At 39.3% G+C, this 16,944-nt stretch overlaps 1 protein-coding gene across 7 annotated transcripts in view; it reads right to left on the bottom strand.

The window, feature by feature from the left end:
- Positions 1-16,944, bottom strand: part of LOC105497462 (ADAMTS like 3) — a 434,450-nt gene that overhangs the window by 162,521 nt on the left and 254,985 nt on the right. The gene's annotated exons all lie outside the window — the stretch shown is intronic.

The following is a 16,944-nucleotide window of genomic DNA, read 5'->3' as shown; positions in this document are numbered from 1 at the left end:
GCCTGTGAATGGATTCACAAAAAATGTAGGCAGACATTTTTTTATTTGTTCATTTCATATTGTTTTTCTTCCTGAAACACTTGATGTTAATTTTCATGACAACAAAGATAGAGAATTGATTTGGGTTTGCTCACAATATAGCACATAGTGGAGGCTCTTACATTTTTAATAATAATATATTTAAGCACATCCTTCTGAAAAATTCTTCTAGAAGCGCAACTGTAAGAACTCGACTTAAGTGTACAAATACATGGTGTTTAAACAGTCTAGTATCTAATTAAAAGGAAATGGGGGCCAGGCATGATGGCTCACACCTGTAATCTCAGTACTTTGGGAAGCCAAGGCAAGTGGATCACTTGAGGTCAGTAGTTTGAGACCAGCCTTGCCAACATGGTGAAATCCCATCTCTATTAAAAACACAAAAATTAGCCCAGCATGGTGCCACATGCCTGTAGTCCCAGCTACTCAGGAGGCTGAGGTGGGAGAATCTCTTGAACCACTGTCTCAAAAAAAAAAAAGAAAAAAAAAAAAGGAAATAGGGCACTAATGAGATAATATATGTTAATTAGTTCCATTTAACCATTCCACAATATATACATATTTCAAAACATCATGTTATACACTATAAATATATATAATTTTTGTCAATTAAAAATGCTAAGAAAAGATTAATGTGGCCAGCACAGTGGCTCATGCCTATAATCCCAGAACTTTGGGAGGCCAAGGTGGGTAGATCATCTGAGGTCAGGAGTTTGAGACCAGCCTGGCCAAGATGGCAAAACCTGGTCTCTACTAAAAAGTACAAAAATTAGCCGGGTGTGGTGGTATGTGCCTGTAGTCCCAGCTACTCAGGAGGCTGAGGCAGGAGAATAGCTCGAACCCGGGAGGCAGAGGTTGCAGTGAGCTGAGATCACACCGTTGCACTCCAGCCTGGGCAACAAGAGCAAAATTCCATCTCAAAAAAACAAAAAGAAAAGAAAAGGAAAGAAAAAAATAATGTGTTAGAAAAACCAGGCCAGGCACAGTGGCTCACACCTGTAACCCAGCACTTTGGTAGTTCAAGGCAGGAGGATCACTTGAGGCCAGAAGTTTGAAATCAGTCTGGTCAACATAGCAAGATCCTATCTCTCCAAAAGAAAAAGTTTAAAATTAGCCAGGTGGGGTGGCATGCACCTGTAGTCCCAGCTATAGCTATTGCGAGTGCTGAGACAAGAGGACAACTCGAGTCCGGGAGTTTGAGGCTACAGTGAGTCAAGATCACGTCACTGCACTCCAGTCTGGTAAACAGAGCAAGACTCTGTCTCAAAAAAACACAAAAAAGAAAAAGAAAAATCTCTAAAAAATGCAACTGGGGGAAAAAAAAAAAAAAAAAGGAAATAAAATTAGGATAAAAAATTTTAACAATAAAAATAAATATGGTGGGCCGGGCATGGTGGCTGACGCCTGTAATCCCAGCACCTTGGGAAGCTGAGGCAGGCAGGTCCCTTGAGGTCAGGATCAAGACCAGCCTGTCCAACATGGTGAAACCCTAGCTCGACTAAAAATACAAAAATTAGCTGGGTGTGGTAGCGCATGCCTGTAATCCCAGCTACTCGGGAAGCTGAGGCAGGAGAATCACTTGAACCCAGGAGGCAGAGGTTGCAGTGAGCCAAGATCGCGCCATAGCACTCCAGCCTGGGCAACAGAGTGAGACTGCATCTCAAAAAATAAAATAAAATAAATAAAATAAAATAAATGCAGTATTATAAAAGATATTTCATATGAGAAATGCTATATTTAGTGGAAGAAACAACTTATCAAAATAATACAGTTTAATTTTTTAAGGGAATTTTAATAAAGAATATCAATAAATCTGCTACAATATTTCTTTAAAAAATAGAGATAATAGACAAATACAATGAAGAGGCAGTATTTAATGATATAATCGCTTAGAATTTCCTAGACTTTAAGAAAGACAGAAGTCTCTGTTTCAAAATGTTCATTCAGTTCTAGACATTTTAAAAAATAAAACAAAAAGCATAAAGCAAAATCCTAAAAGCTATCATAAAGAAAAATATGATTACCTAGAAAAATGTGAAAAATCAGATTAACATCACATTTCTCACAAGAAATACTGGATTCAAGAAAACAAAGTCAAGTCCTCAAAGTCATGAGGGACAAGAATAATGGATCTAGAATTCTATAACCAAGTTATTAATCAGTAATCAGTTATCAGTTATCCATCTATAACAAATGATCAATCATTAATCAATGAAATAAAGATATTTTCAGACACAAAATGATTCAGAAACTTTACCACTCAGAGATATTCACTGGAAAAAAAGAAAAAAAAATACTAAAGAATGTACCAACTAAGAACTAATATAAATACAGAAGTAGTGAGATGCAAGAAGCAATAACGATTAAATAAATCAGTAAAGCTTATGAGAGAATCTAAACAATTTTTTGTTTAGATTTTTAAAAACCACTATTTTAAAACATTTTAAAACCAGTATTTTAAACAGCACAGTTTACAGAGATAGGATACACTGCTAAGGAGCTTTGTTTCTGGCTGTAGCAGGACTGCTTGTTTCTGATGAATCTCCCCAGTGAGAATAAGTAAAAATGCTGCATAAAATTTTCTTTTTTCTTTTTCTTTTCTTTTTTTTTTTTCAAGATGGAGTCTCCCTCTGTTACTCAAGCTGGAGAACAGTGGTGCGATCTCAACTCACTGCAACCTTTGCCTCCCAGGTTCAAGGGATTCTCTTGCCTCAGTCTCTGAGTAGCTGGGATTACAGACCCACACCACCCTGCCTGGCTAATTTTTGTATTTTTAGTAGAGATGCGGTTTCGGCATGTTGGCTAGGCTGGTCTCAAACTCTTGACAGCAGGTGATCCACCTGCCTCGGCCTCCCAAAGTGCTGGGATTACAGGCATGAGCCACAGCGCCTGGCCCATAAAATATTTTTAGTGTATTTTAACGCATCAGAAAACTACCATGCTAGTGAGGATTTGCAGGGCTAAGATCACAGACACAAAAGAAACTTAGAAACGTAAGCAAATTTGGCATGACATTTCGCTCTACCTTTTTGCTCAAGGCATTTTCCAGTTTGCAAGTGGTGGCTGAGCAGCTGAGAAACTGGACAAATCTGTCATCAGCCTCATGTAGTGGAAAGCGAACACCTAGAGCTCAAGGCCTTCCAAGGTGTCAGGTGTTGGTAAACACCCCAGGTTCCCAACCCAGGACCCCAGAAAGCTCTATCACAGGAATAAAGTAAACTGGAAACAGGACAACCTTCAAAGGGAATAAAGCCCTGGTTCAAGTTATTTCAATTCCTTGTTGGATAAAGATGACTGGTTGCTAACCTAGCTGTCTTCTAGAAGCAAAAATAAGATATCCAAAATAATCCAGTTGGAAGAGTGTTAGACTGAAGATCTAGAAGCAAAAATAATCTGATAATTTTTAAAGGGGATTTTAACAAAGAGTATCAATAAACCTGCTACAATCTCAAATTATATCCACAACCTTTCTTCTATAATATACAGCACAAACTTTAAAAGCAACTAAGAATACAAAAAACAAAATTTAACGACAACCCAAAAAAGTGAAAAAAAAATAGACATTATAAACATAGTGACAGGAAATCCAGATATTGGTATTAACTGATGAAAATATAAAAATTTAAGTACACCATTACTACCTCCTGCAACCCTGGCCTTGGCTTCAGTCTTGTTTCCCCGTAGGAGGGGCCTAGCAACACCTTATGCTTTCCCTATGATCATAACATAAGTGTTGGAACACTTATGTTATGGAACACAGCTGTGGGCTGTGTTTTTCAGAGAACTTGGAATAAGATTAAAATATTCAAGAAATCAAATTATAAGATGGGGAATTTCACTGGAAACAAAGAAGCTATAACTAAAATGGAAATTCGAGGAATAAAAGATGCAATAATTTAAATCAATATCTCAATGGATGAACTTAAAAGTGGATTAAAATAGACTTTGGCAAGTATTTTATAAAGAGCCAGAAAGTAAACATTTTAGGTTTTCAGGCTACATGGTTTCTGTTGCAACTATTCAATTCTGCTAGTATAGTGCAAAAGTAGCCATTGACAATATGTAAACAGATAGGGGTGGCTGTTCTGATAAAACTTCATTTACGAAAACAGTGATGGCCTGCTGGTCATAATCTGCTGATCCCTGAATTAGACACACCTGAGCAGAGGATCAGTAAAACGAAAGATGAAAAGAAAGTGGAAATGAGACAAATTGGATACAGGTAAAGGTACAATCACAGTCCCAGAAATACAGAACAAAGAGCTTGGGACAGAAGTTAATCTGAAGAGATAATAAATGAGAATCTGTCAAAACTGATGGTGGATCCCAAGCCACAGATTCATGAGACACCTGGACCTCAAGCTGAAGAAAGGCACTAATTACACCATAGCCCAACCAATGAAAACCCAAACCAAAGGGAACACACTTAAAAGCAGATGAAGAAAAAGGACAAATTACCTTATAAGGAACAAAAAGAAGACTGACAGCTGACTTATCTACAGAATAAATTGAAGTCAGAAGACAACAGGGAGATATCCTCAAAGTGCTGAAAGAAACATTTTATAACAGAAGGGTGGATTCACTAGTAAGATGCAATGATTCTAAATGTGAACATACCTAACAACCTAGCCTTAAAATATATAAGGCACAATGCATAGTCACGGGGTAGTTTTAGCACATCTCTCATGATAGAATAAGCAGACAAAAATCAGGAAGGTAATAATTTTGAATAACACTATTACTAAACATGACCTAATTGACAAACGTAGAACACAACAGAAGACTACAACATCACATTCTCCCAAACTTTGTTATATTCTGAGCCACAAACCAAGTTTTACAAATTTTGAAATATTGAAATAATATGGAGTATGTTCTTTGACCACAGTAGAATTAAGCTATAAAAATAAATTTTAAAAAGGATTACTGGAAAATTCCCCCATGCTTGGATGTTATACTTCTAAATAATCCACAAGTCAAAGAATATATAATTATGAAACTTACAAAGTAATGTAACTGAATGATGAAGAAAAACATTTCATATCAAAATTATGAAATTAAATATAAGGCATGCTTTGAGAGAAATTTGTAGACTTAAATGTATACGCTTTAGAGAGAAAAGATGAAAATTAATGATCTCATAATCCATCTCAAGAAGTTTAAGAAAAAAACAGCTAATGGGATCTAAAGAAGTAAGAGTGGACATAATAAAGATAGGAGCAGACATTAATGATATGGAAAGAAAACTAGAGTAATACAGTTATGAACCCAAAAGTTGTTTCTGTGAGATGTCTAATAAAATTGATAACCCTCTGACGTGACTGAGCAAGGAGAAAAGAGTAGGCACAAATAGTCAATATCAGGAATGAGAAAGAGGACATACTACAGGATGTTCAGAAAGTGAACAAATAATAGGAAGATGCTATGAAAAGAAAGTATGCCAGTAACTTTTTAAAAGTTAGTTGAAATAGACAAATTCATTGAAACAAAACGGACACAAGAAATAAAAAAATCTAAAGAGTCTGTATCTTTCAAAGACATTAAATGCATAATACTAAATATTTCCTGGTGCACACTGCCAAACATTTAAAGAAAAAAATGACATCAATCGTTTGCAAACTATTGCAGAGAATAAGAGGAAACACTTCTAAACTTGTTTTATAAAAGCAGAATAAAATGCCAAGACCTGAAAAAGGCATTCCAAGAAAACAAACAAACAAACCCTTTCCTGCACATAGGTACCAAAACAACAACAATAACCTTAAGTAAAATAATTTAAAATCACATCCAGCGATATATAAAAGGATACACCTTTTTACAAACAATAAAATAATAAATAATAACAATAAATGCTTTTTTTTTTTTTTTTTTTGAGACAGAGTCTCGCTCTGTCACCCAGGCTGGAGTGCAGTGGCATGTTCTTTGCTCACTGCAACCTCTACCTCTCGGGTTCAAGTGATTCTCCTGCCTCAGCCTCCCAAGTAGCTGAGACTACAGGCACCCGCCACCACGCCTGGCTAATTTTTTGTATTTTAGTAGAGATGGAGTTTCACCACATTAGCCAGGCTGGTCTTGGTCTCCTGACCTCGTGATCCACCTGTCTCAGCCTCCCAAAGTGCTGGGATTATAGGCATGAGCCACCACGCCCGGCAACTAACAATAAATTCTAATCGAAAAGAATAATGAACAAGTAGGTTTATCACAGGAAGATACAGTTGGTTTAATATTTGAAAAATCAATGTCATTTATTACATTAAAAAGGAAAAAGGAGAAAACCATGTGATCATCTCTAAAGATGCAGAAAATGCATTTGATACAGCTCTATGCTTGTACATAATGAAGCAAACTAGAAAAGAAAAAAATTCTTTCACCAAACAAAATATCTATAAAAAATTTTATAGTAAACATTATATATAATGGTGAATTATAGGGAACTTTGCTCCTGAAGTGAGATGCATAACAAGGACAGCTGCCATCTTCATTATTTGCAGATGTCACAATTGTGTATGTATACAATCCAAAAGAATTCACAAACTATAAGTATTAACACATGAATATAGTAAGAATATAATGTCAATACACAAAAATCAGTATTCCCACACCCCAGAAACAAATAGAAACTTAAAAAATACCATTTCTAATAACATCAAAATAACAAACGCCTGAAAATAAATTTAATAAAGGACATTAAAGACATAGAGTAAAAATTATGAACATTATTGAGAAAATTTTTAAAGAACTAAAAAATGTATGGATATGCCACATTTATGAATTGAAAGACTTAGTATTGGGAAGTGTCAATTTTCCTTAAATTGACATAGAGATCCAATGCAATTCCAATCAAAATCCAGCTGATTTTTAAAAACAGACAAGCTGATTTTCAATGATATAAAAATGCAGTGTCAAGAAAAGCAAAGATAATCTGCAAGAACAAAGCAGAAACTTACACTACCAGATATCAAGACTTATTTTAATGCTACAGTAGATATATCACAGTGGTATTGGCACAAATAAACAGATTGATGAAACAAAGTACAGTCCATAAATACATTGTTGTTATCAGACTTCAGAGAAATAGGCAATGGATCCTTCACCTAATGACTCCAGGTCAATTAAACAGTCATATAGAAAAAAAATTAATTCTATTATACCTCACAATATATACAAAACAATTTCTAGAGCGATTATAGCCTTTGGTGTGAAAGGAAAAATAATAAGACTTCTAAAAGCAAACATAGAAGAATATCTTAGGGGCTGGGCATGGTGACTCACACCTGTATTCCCAGGACTTTGGGAGCCCAAGGCAGAAGGATCACTTGAGCTCATGAGTTTGAGACCAGCCTGGGCAACACAGCTGGATCCTGTTACTACAAAAAAAAAAAAAATTTTTTTTTTTTTAAATTTGGCCAGGTGCAGTGGCTCACATCTGTAATCCCAGCAGTTTGGGAGGCTGAGGTGGGTGGATCACTAGAGGTCAGGAGTTCAAGACCAGCCTGGCCAAGAGGGTGAAACCCTGTCTCTACTAAAAATACAAAAAAATTGCCAGGTGTGGTAGCATACACCTGTAATCCCAGTTACTCAGGAGGCTGAGGCAGGAGAATACCTTGAACCCAGGAGGTGGACGTTGCAGGGAGGTGAGATCATGCCACTGCACTCCAGTCTGGGTGACAGAGTAAGTCTCCAATAAATAAATAAATAAATAAATAGCCAGGCATGGTGGTGTGCACATGTAGTCCCAACTACTTGGAAAGCTGAGGTGAGAGAATCACCAGAGCCCAGGAGGTCAAAGCTTCAATGAGTCACGATTGTGCCACTGAACCTCAGCCTGGGCAACAGAGCAAGACCCCATCTCAAAAAAAACAACACACACACAAACAATGACAAAAAGAAGAATATCTTCATGATTCTGGATGAGGCAGATTTCTCAACCAGGATACAAATAGCACTAAGAATAAAGTTAAAGACTGATAAACTACATTACAGTAAAATTGAGAACTTCTGTAGAGGGAAACTGATAGCCCTAAATACATTTAATGGAGAAAAAAATGAAAATAGAATGAATTAAGAATTCAGTTCTAGAAGCTGAAAATATAACACCAAAATAAACCCATATAAAAATAAAAGAAATAAATAAAAATTTATATAAATAGAAACGTAAAAAAAAACTCTGAGTTAATGAACAAAACAAAAATGTAGTTGTTAGATGTCTCAGAGACAATGTTTGGATGGTCTGAGTAAAACAACAATTACACAAGCAACCAATAAACGAGTTTAGGAATGAAAGAGACATAGTTATAGGTAAAGAGGAGACTATTTTTAACGATAAGGGAATACCATGATTACATTTGAAGAGCTAAGTTTGAAAAATGAGATGAATTGGATACTTCTCTAGAAAAATGTAAATTTCAAAATTGGCTAAAATAATAAGCCTAAGAAAAACATAAATGGTTTCTAAGTCTTCTCCATTACCACTGAAAAGAAAAATAAAAGAGAGAAATAAAAGGCATTAAGCCAGATGTGTTACAGAAAGAGAAATCCTTAGCGCAGTAGACACATTTCATTGCCTACCAACATCCATTTCTCCTTTCCATTTTATAGACACTCAATTTTGTTCATGCTCATTCCTCCCTCCTGTGTCTTACATATACATACATACATCCTGATTGTTCTTTTTTTTTTTTTTTTTTTTTTTTTTTTTGAGATGGAGTCTTGCTCTGTCACCAAGCTGGAGTGCGGTGCTGCAATCTTGGCTCACTGCAACCTCTGCCTCCCAGGTTCAAGCGATTCTCCTGCCTCAGCCTCCCAAGTAGCTGGAATTACAGGTGCCTGCCACCATGCCCAGCTAATTTTTGTATTTTTATAGTAGAGACGGGGTTTCACCATGTTGGCCAGGATGGTCTCGATCTCCTGATCTCGTGATCCACTTGCCTCAGCCTCCCAAAGTGCTGGGATTACAGGCGTGAGCCACTGCACATCCTGATTGTTCTGAGTGAATCACCATGGTCACATTTACCTTGCTAGTGGCAGGACCTATGAGTGTTCCGCTCAGATACACAACTGCAAAGAGTGTCACTGGCCAACAGCCCCAGTTCTGGGTCAAGCTTCCCATGGGATGCTCCTAGCCAGTGACTAAGCACAGCAGGGATACTGAAGGCAGAGCTATTCCTGGGAGACACTAGAGTCCTGTGATGAATGACTTTGGCTCAGGGTCTCCTCTCTAGCTTTGCTGAATTGTCCTAGAACCTACTGCATTTAAGATGCTTGCATTTGACCTTCCTTCCTTCCCTCTCTCCTTCACTCATGGTCAGATTTTCAGTGCAGGCTGACGGCTCTCCCAGCATCATCCTGCTCTCCCACTTTTTTCTCATAGGTGTTTCCTGAATAAATTCTTGTACTTCTCATCCTGCCTTGGCATCTGATTCTTAGAGGACCCAGATGAACACAGTAGTGGGTGGTATAGAGTGGGCATGTGACCCAATTCTTGTTGATGAGAGGTGGTAAAAGGTCTACCATGGAGTTTCTGGGGTTTCCTTGCTGAGAAAGTCCACAAGAAAGAAAAAGGCCTACTGGGCTTCCAGAGATCACATCGTCTTGTCCACATGTGACACCTGGACCAGTGCCTTTTGCTTTCAGTGCAGGGCAAATATACAACAGCTTACTCAAATCCATGCACGATATCCTCAAATGGGCCCTAAATGCTGCCAGTGGGCACACTATCTTTCCCCTAGTCCCTCGACACTGCCATTCTTGTCTTGCTGCACGTTCTTGGTGGTGTGGCTGGGACCCCCATCCAATCCTTGGCTGCCTTACAGCTCCGCACCTAGGGAGACCATCGGATTTATTGTTCATGCCAGGATGCTTCTGAGAGTGAAAGGAGGAGCCACTGACAATTAAGTTGGGGTAACAAGCACAAACTGGGCCTTTTCTGAACAAAATAGGACCCATAGTCTCTCTACCCACACCTCTCTGCTAAAGTGTCATTTTGCCACCACCATGTCACCCCCTGGCCAGCCAAGAGTACATTAAATTTTCTAGATGTCTTCCATTACCACTCAGGAACTGAAGGAGACTACGGGGAGCTAAACTCAGACTCAGCCTGTGACTGAACGTTTCATGGCACTAATTCCACTTTCACTCTCATGTGGCTTCTCTGGGTTGTTGCTGATGGAGGTGGAATCCCCATGAGGCACTTTCCTCTGGAAGCTCTGCCTGGGGAGGGAGCAAAAGCTCCTTTTCTGCTTTTAGCTTTCCTTGAAAGCCTCCCTGCCCTGGAGAGCGACCACCATCATGAAACACGTCTTGCTGCCTGCTTCCTTCGTCCTGGTGCCAGGAGAGGGAGAAGGCTTTCCACATCCCGGCTGGATATGCCCTGCAGTGCACGTCCTCCTGAGGACACTGGACCGAGACGCACCCTTACTGGAGAAAGGAGCATCCTCTCCATGTTATAGAAGATGTGCTATGGATTAGGACCCCAGGCTTGGCCCTGGAAATGTTATGGGGACTAAATCAATTTGGAAAATCTTCATCTTTCTCCACTAAGCGTGGCTTTCCACAGACTAAGCTAAAAATAATAATAACCCTACTTTAATAATGAAAAGATGAACATGAATGCTTTCTCTTGCACTCCTGCTAATCACCCATCTGCCATACCACTGCTGTCAAGTCCACAGGGCAAACAGCTCTGATGAAAAAGGAAATGGTGAAGTACAGAGAATGGCAAAAGAGAAATGCACATTAACATCTGCAAAAGTGTATTACCACTGTTTGATGAGGAAAATGAGTTTTATAATAAAAGCATGTGGTCAGGCATAGTGGCTCACACCTCTAATTCCAGCTCTTTAGGAGTCCGAGGCAGGAAGGTTGCTTGAGCTCAGGAGTTCAATGCCAGCCTGGGTAACATAGTGAGACTCTGTCTCTACAAAAAAAAAAATTAAAATTAGCTGGCTGTGGGGCTGTGTGCCTCTAGTCCCAGGTAATTGGAGGCTGAGGCCAGAGGATTACTTGCAGCCTGTACTTGGCCTAGGTGACGGAGCAAGACCCATCTCAAAAACAAACAAAACCGATGGTATAAAAATGAATTCAAATTCAACTACTTGACTTGGCCACTTCAAAAGAATTTCCAAAATTTGTGAAATAGATTTTTATGTAAAACTATTCATAGTATATCTACATTTCTACACATATCTTAGCTGTGAGTTCTGGTAATTACTAAAGCAGTGTATGAATTGCTTTAACCAAGAAATTTCCCTCAACAGACCACATTACAGAAAAATATGCAATATTCTAAAAGTTTCTGCCTTTGGAATGAATGATAAATGCTTACAATGAGACAGAATCCCAATGACTGAGAGGCATGAGGAAACAGGTAAATTTTCTTTTCTGCTGGCACTGTTAGGGGTTGAATTGTGTGCCCCAAAAACAACATGTCAAAAGCGTAGCCCACAGTATCTCAGAATACTATCTTATTTGAAATACGGTCTTTGCCAATGTAGTTAAGGTAAGGTAACTGGGAGGACTTAATCTAGTATAAGTGGTGTCCTTATAAAAACAGGAAGTTTGGACTGGCCAGGTGTGGTGGCTCATGCCTGTAATTCCAGCACTTTAGGAGGCCAAAGTGGGCAGATAGCTTGGGCCTAGGAGTTCGAGACCAGCCTGGCCAACATGGCGAAACCCCATCTCTACTAAAAATACAAAAATTAGTCCAGCGTGGTGGAGCGCGTACTCAGGAGGCTGAGGTGGGAGAATGGCTCGAACCCAGGAAGTGGAGGTTGCAATGAGCCTAGATTGTGCCACTGCACTTCAGCCTGGGTGACATAGTGAGTCTCTGTCTCAAAAAAAAAAAAAAAATGCATGGGAGAAACTGAGAAATTTGCACCCAGAGGCAGACATGCACAGAGGGAAGGTGATTCCTGAACTCGAAGAATTGAGGCGAGAGGCATAAGACAGCTTCTCCTTCACAGCCCTCAGAAGAAACCAATCCTGCCAACACCCTGATTTTGGACTTTCAGGCTTCAGAACTGTGGGACAATAAATTCGGTTGTTTAGGCCACTCAGTTGTGGAGTACTCAGTAACAACAGTCTTGTGAAACTAATATAGGCACTGACTCTAAAACTCTGTCTTGCTGAGTTTTGAAACACCTGTGAACGTATAAACGTAGCCACTATCTGCACTGCATTGAAAGCCTCCAACATGTTCTTTCAGAGAACCAAGACAGGCAGTTTCAAATCCTCTTGTGCCCGGATAAGTTAAATATGCTATCATAACTCCCCAGAAAGAGAAGAAGCTCATGGGTTGACAGCATAAAAGATATCTAGAGCTGAGGAAACTGAAGATGGAGATTGTACAACTGAGGACTAGTAGAAAAGCAATCAGAAAACATTTTCCTGAAGAAACACAAAATATCAGAGTGGAAAAAAAATGAATCCCTAAGAAGACAACTAGATGAAAAAGGAAGATTTCAGAGCCCAAGAAGAGAAACTTTTTTTTTCTCCCCGAAGATATATATGTTTTTTAAAAGATGAGAAAATCTACCAAAAGTAGTTAAAAATTAACCATGGAAAGACATGTCTTTATCAAAGTCATTTAATTTTGTTTTTTCAGATATCCTCATGGGAATATACTTAAAATTGATATTCACAAACGTCTACTCATAGATGCAAATATTCAGTAAATTCTCACTGAATTAATAGTGTATATCTTGCTGTCAATCTATGAAGCACATGGCATCAACTACTGTACTTAGCCAAGACTCACTACTGCTACCTGGGGGCAACCTGCACATATTGAGGAAGCAGGGCCCTAATGCAAAATATCCCTTAGTGCTATGACAAGGGTCATCCATGAAAAGCAGGTCATTGAGGGCTGGGCACGGTGGCTCACACCTGTAATCCCAGCAATTTGGGAGGCTGAGGCAGGAGGATTGCTGGAGGCCACGAATTCAAGATCAGACTGGGCAACATAGTGAGGCCCTGTAGCCACACACAAATAAAAAAAAAGAAAAAACGGAAACAGGTTATTCAGGAAAACAAGCATATATAATGAGAAATCCACTGGAAGAAGGAAATGTGCAATTTTCAAGAATGGTCCAACCATGAAAATATAGCTTCTTAAAGAGTAGAAAAAAGAAATTTTTTTTTCTCATTGGTACAGTGAGATGCTAAGCTGCAAAATCTGAGCAACAATACCTGTAAGACAACCTAACATCCCATTGATGTCTACATATTTTACTCTTTATGTAAGAATACAGTAGTGTTCAACAGTATAGTTACCAAAAGCCCATGAAATAAGGTCTACTACATGAACTGTAGCAAAGTGTGTGCCTCAACCTAGCTCAGCACACCCACGGCTGTGCTAAATTAGCACTGATTATGCAGGACTGGTATTCACTGCCTCATCCTCTCTCAGGTTGAAGCCAGGTCTTCCAGTTATAGACTAGCTTTTGTTGGTTGACTGGAATGGAAAGAGATACAATGAAACACAGGGACACAGGTCTGACTGTCATCAGTGACCTCACAGGCACTTTTAACCTCCCACTCAAAGTACAGCCATGACTTGATTGTGTGATGGGCCAGGAAGAGATGAATGGAAGCAGAGTTCCTTATCTTAGCAACAATACAGGCTGGGAAATACTACAATGTTTGGAACCAAAAAAAAGGAAATGATGGAAAAGGATACTTCCCAGAAACCCACATTATTTGGACAAGCTCCCAAGTCAGGAAAAAAACAACATCAGAGCCACTCTTACTTCAACATAAGTGTCTCCAATTTTGCCACATTCTCCCCTACTAAGTACAACACATCCATGAGAGACAATTGCTGTGGGTATGAAAATGAGGTTCTATTTATGCATGAGTCAGACAGTTGTCTGTAACACCCTCTTTGATAAATATATTTTTCAAAACACCTTTTCAGTCTAGAGAGATCAAAAGCTTTCCAGGAGTTGAAGTCAAAGTCCAGAACTGTTTATTAAATCTGAGAGAGCCAGAACTTAGAGACAGGAACATAGAGGACTGAATATGAATGCAGACACTGTACCCTGAATGTGCTGTTAAAATGTACTCTATTGGCCGGGCGCGGTGGCTCACGTCTGTAATCCCAGCTCTTTGTAAGACCAAGGTGGGTGGATCATTTGAGATCAGGAGTTTGAGACCAGTCTGAACAACATGGAGAAACCCCATCTCTACTAAAAATACAAAAAAAAAAAAATTTAGCCAGGTGTGGTAGTGCATGCCTGTAATCCCAGCTACTCAGGAGGAGGTTGCAGTGAGCCGAGATCGTGCCATCTCTCTCTCTCTCTCACACACACACACACACACACACACACTTTTTAAAATTTACTCTATTAAGAGATGAGTACATAATTTGGGCAAGAAGGTGTAATTTTTAATTATGCACATAGTATGTGAATTCATTCTTCCATTTGCTTTTTATTATTATTATTATTATTATTATTATTATTATTATTGAGATGGAATCTTGCTGTGTTGCCCAGGCTGGAATGCAGTGGTGCGATCTTGGCTCACTGCGACCTCTGCCTCCTGGGTTCAAGTAATTCTCCTGCCTCAGCCCCCTGAGTAGCTGGGATTACAGGTGTGCGTCACATTGCCCAGCTATTTTTGTATTTTTAATAGAGACAGGGTTTCATCATGTTGGACAGGCTGGTCTCGAACTCCTGACCTCAGGTGATTCACCCGCTTTTGCCTCCCTAAGGGCTGGGATTACAGGCATGAGCCACCACGCCCGCCCAGTCACATTCTTCCTTTTAAACATTATATTAAGAATTAGATACTACAAAATGTTATCCCCTCTAAAATAGTCACTGTTGTTTTCAGTGTTTCCATTTTGAAACGTATCCTTCCACATTATTTTTAAAAATATGCACACACACACATATACATATATGTGTGAGTACATACAAACACATAGAAATATGCAGTTTATGTGTGTGTTTTTATAAATGGTATCAATAAACAGTATACTGTTAAGATCTACTGATGCTGATACTGTAACCAAACAATATCTCGAAATACTAATCTTTGTGGGTGCTTTCCTCATTTCATCATTGTATTACTGTCTCCTATTCAGTCAGGGACCTCCAAGTTGACTTAAGAAGAATACAGGTTCTCTGAGTAGTACTTAAAAGAGAATAAAAAGCCGGGCGCGGTGGCTCACGTGTGTAATCCCAGCACTTTGGGAGGCCAAGGCGGGCAGATCACGAGGTCTGGATATCAAGACCATCCTGGCTAACACGGTGAAACCCCCTCTCTACTAAAAATGCAAAAAATTAGCCGGGCGAGGTGGCGGGCGCCTGTAGTCTCAGCTACTCGGGAGGCTGAGGCAGGAGAATGGCGTGAACCTGGGAGGCGGAGCTTGCAGTGAGCTGAGATCCGGCCACTGCACTCCAGCCTGGGCGACAGAGCAAGACTCCATCTCAAAAAAAAAAAAAAAAAAAGGTAATTATGGCTTCCCCAAAACCTTTCAAAATATGACTGTCTAAGAAGAATATTGGGTCAATGCTTTAAGAATATGACACAGAAGTCAGAAACATAAATGTCTGTGGAGGCTAGGCAGATGATATAAATGCCAGATCAGGATGAATGGCAACCAACCACTTATGCCTTTAGTGTTAGGGACACAATACGCAGTGGTGTGGACCACTGCAGACCGGAGACTGGAAGGCAGCTGTTCCCCAGTTACAGTCAATTATTGCTATTGTAAAATGCAAGCTAGTTGTCAGCTCTTCCCATTTTTACAGAGATGTGGGGGCGGGGGGGAAACCAAAAAACAAAAAACAAAAGACCTGATCTTTTGATGTAAAAATCTCTCGATTTTTAAGTGTTGATTATTCAAAATCCAAAGCTTCAGAAACAAAACAATACAGTGTGCAGGCCAATACTTGGCCGGTCCCATTGCAGGCTGAATTTATATCTCAGGGATTGGGATGGGTTAGCAACTCTCATCTACCTCCGTGCATGTTCCTCTGCTGACACAACTGATGTCTCAGTGAAACATTCCATGACAAATTAATATATAGAACATAGACAGCTTTTTAAAGTTAATGGGTTTTTTTTCATATAGAAAAATATAACTGGTAATTGGGGCTATTTTCTAGCTTCCATTTACATTTTGGAACAGGTTTCTGAAACAGGATAGGACAAAACCACACACTGAACTATCTTTTTCATTTCCTGGCATTTTCAAATTTATCAGAAGAGTTTCAAACTGTGTCACCTTGGAAATATATTGGCCACTATACTTCATGTCCTCTGAATGAGGGAAGATGCCCCAGCAGTATCCAGAAAGGGGACATAGGCTCATGGTTCCAGAGAAGAAGAGTTCTTCTGAAGATACAGACACTTGTGACAAGTGTCTGTCATAGAACATCTGGGGAAGCAAATCCTGATCTTCAATCAGCCCACTGCAAGACTGCATATTCTAAGGGTTGAAGGTTGAAATAAAGATCCCTTAAGGATAACTATCTTAAAGGAGGGTAAGGAATGAGCCCCTGTTGTCTCTGCTCTCCTTTGCAAGGCGAAGACATGCAGCGGCACAATACTGGTTTAGGATACGGCGCATTTAACCATTCGCTGTTTTCACCAAACTCTATCTAAAACTGAACACAGCTGCTTGGGAGGTTGAGGCAGAAGGATCAGTTGGGCCCGGGAGTTCAAGGCTATGATTGCAGCTGTGAATAGCCACTGCACCAGCCTGAGCAACACAGAGAGACCCTGTTTCTTAAATCAACAAACAAACCAACAAAGCAACCAGAGATTATAAATAAAGAATCAATCATTCCCCCATAAAAGTGAAGTTTGTTTTTAACTGTCAGGGTTAGCAGCAGAAATTTAAGAGTGCTGAACAATCTTTAAGAATGAACTGCCAAGATGGAAATATCGATGACACAT

This window comes from Macaca nemestrina, chromosome 7 (assembly GCF_043159975.1).
Source record: "Macaca nemestrina isolate mMacNem1 chromosome 7, mMacNem.hap1, whole genome shotgun sequence".
Lineage (NCBI taxonomy): Eukaryota > Metazoa > Chordata > Mammalia > Primates > Cercopithecidae > Macaca > Macaca nemestrina.
Note: the sequence above shows the minus strand (reverse complement) of the source record. Positions and strands in the feature narration are given on the sequence as shown.